This window comes from Cryptomeria japonica, chromosome 4 (genome assembly GCF_030272615.1).
Source record: "Cryptomeria japonica chromosome 4, Sugi_1.0, whole genome shotgun sequence".
NCBI classification, from domain to species: domain Eukaryota; kingdom Viridiplantae; phylum Streptophyta; class Pinopsida; order Cupressales; family Cupressaceae; genus Cryptomeria; species Cryptomeria japonica.
Genome location: NC_081408.1, coordinates 418769006 through 418771690, shown reverse-complemented (window position 1 = coordinate 418771690; position 2685 = coordinate 418769006).

Sequence of the window (2685 nt, the reverse complement as noted above, 5' to 3'; positions counted from 1 at the left end):
CCATATTTTATTAGCTCTCCATTGTCATCCCACATTGCAAATCCAGCCCCTGCTAGTTGACAAGATTGTTGCGCTACTCCATCAAAATTTACTTTAAACCAACCCTTCTCTAGCGGTTTCCATCTAGCCTCCAATTTTTTTCCCTTTTCTCTTACTAAATGTTGTGGACCCATGTCTAATTTTCATTCCTGGCCAAGCTTTCTGTATGTTTCTGTCCATTGAGGTGAAAGGGGTGGATAGTGAGAAAGTTTGGGAAGCTGCTGAGCCTACCACCTCTTCAATAGCTCTATTAATTCTTGACAACAACTGCCTCTCATCCTCCATCTTATCTTGAAAAATTCTTCTATTTCTTTCTTTCCATAACTCCCAGATTACTATGGAAGGGTTGATTTTTGAAACACAAGAGAGGGTAGACCTCCTTGGTTGCCTGGGCCAGCTCTCAAAAACCTCTTTTAGGGAGCATTGTAATGATCCCTACCAATTTAGGTTCCTTTGGAGTTCAGACCGGCACTTATGTGCCACTTCACATGTTAAAAGCAAATGATCCGCAGATTCTTCTTACTGATTGCACATTACACATTTAGATGGGCCCACAAAGCCGAGCCTCTTCCTTCTTTCCCCTGTTAAAATTCTGCCTTTAACAGCTAGCCATGCAAAAGCACCAGCTTTCAGGAGACATTCTTTACTCTAGAAGAGGGCCCATGTTTTTGACTGGGTCTCCTCCCTACCTTCCATTAGCTGGTAGCCCAATTTAATTGAATATTTACCATCCTTAGCCCCACACCAGATCACTTTATGCTCTTTGCCTGTGAGGAAAATCTTCCTCTACTGTTCTTGAACCGACAGACCTATTGTCGAAAGATCCTTCCATAGCTATTATTTTCCTAAATCTCCATCTGAGCTATGCATGTAATCCTTAACTTTGTCTCCCCATAACTGCACCAATAATTCCTTTGCCTCTGTGAAGTCCCCCACCTCTCTTAATGCAGGTAGGCTTGCCCAAGAATCCTCCCAGAACTTGGCCTTTGTCCCATCCCCAATCTTCCATGTTAGATGGTCCGTAACCACCCTACGACATTCCATTATGAAGTTCCAAATCGGTGACCCTTTAGGAAGGTTGCAGATCGTGAAGATTCTGTGATCCTCTACTGAATCTAGGTATTTTGCTCTCAACACTTTTACCCACATCTGGTTTGGGTTAGAGTAAATATTCCATACCAATTTAGCCCCTAGGGCGCTATTCATTTTTTGCCAATCCCTCAAACCAGCACCCCCCCTGACCTTAGCCTGACAGATTTTGTCCCATGCCAAAAGTGGGATTTTTTCTTGATCATTTGCCCCATTCCAAAAAAAGTTTCTCATCTTCTGTTGGATTGAATTGATGACCTTTTTTGGGATTTTTAGGCACATTATTGAATAAATAAGGATGGCTGACACAACTATTTTCAGCATTAAAATTTTGCCAACTGAAGTTAGCCATCTGCTTTTCCACCCCTCCATTTTATTTATACAGCTATCGATTAGTTTTTTCCACAACTCCGATTTATTTGCTCCTCCAAAGAAAGGAATTCCTAAGTATTTGCCCGGTAGGGAACCCACTTTCATACCCAAAATTCTGCATATTTCCCTTTGCTTGCATGGTTTACAATTGAAGAAAAAGATTTCAGACTTATGCCAGTTAACTTTTTGCCCTGAGGCTTTTTCATAAATATCCAAGGTTTCTTTCATTACCCTTCCTTCCCTAGTGGAAGTATCTCCTGCGAGAAAGGTGTCATCTGCAAATTGTAAATGTGTTATGGGGTTTACTCCTGCTTCAATTTGAACACCCTTCCAAACACCTTCTTCCCATTTCTTAGAGATAAAATGCCCAAGCACTTCTGCCATGATAATGAACAAAAATGGTGAGAGAGGGTCACCTTGCCTTATGCCTTTTGTAGATTCAAAAAAACCTTGGGGGCTGCTGTTTATGATGACTGAAAATCTAGGGGGAGCTAATATAGCTTCTGACCCAAGCTATCCATGCCTTGCTGAAACCAAAATGCTGAAGGACTTTTATAAGAAAATCCCTATTTACCTCATCATATTCTTTCCTTATATCAACCTTAATCATCATCTTTTCATTCCTTGTTGTCTAGATGGAGTGAGCAACTTCATGGGCGAGGATTATACCTTCAAAGATAGACCTGCTTGGTGCGAAACCACTTTGCTCGCTTGATATGACTAGATCCAACACTGGTTTAAGTTTGTTTGACATGACTTTAGAAATGATTTTATATATGGAGTTGCAAAGAGATATCGGGAGAAAGTCATCGAAAGAGTTGACTTCAGCCTTCTTTGGGATCAAAGCTATGAAAGTGTTGTTCAAATATTTTAAAATAAATCCTCCCTTCCTAGATTCCTCTACAACCCCATGGATGTCTTCCACTATGATGTCCCAAAACTTTTGAAAAAAAAGAGTCGGGAAGCCATCCAACCCAGGTGATTTATCTGCACCTAAGCTAAAAATAGCATGTCTTACCTCCTCCAAAGAAACCTCCTCCATTAAACTTCTATTGTGATCTTCCATAATACATGTAGGAATGATCTCCAAAATGTGAGGTATATTACCATCCTGGTTATCCATCCTATTAAAAATTTATGAGAAATGGTCAATTGCTACCCAGTTTATCTATTTGAGATCTGAAG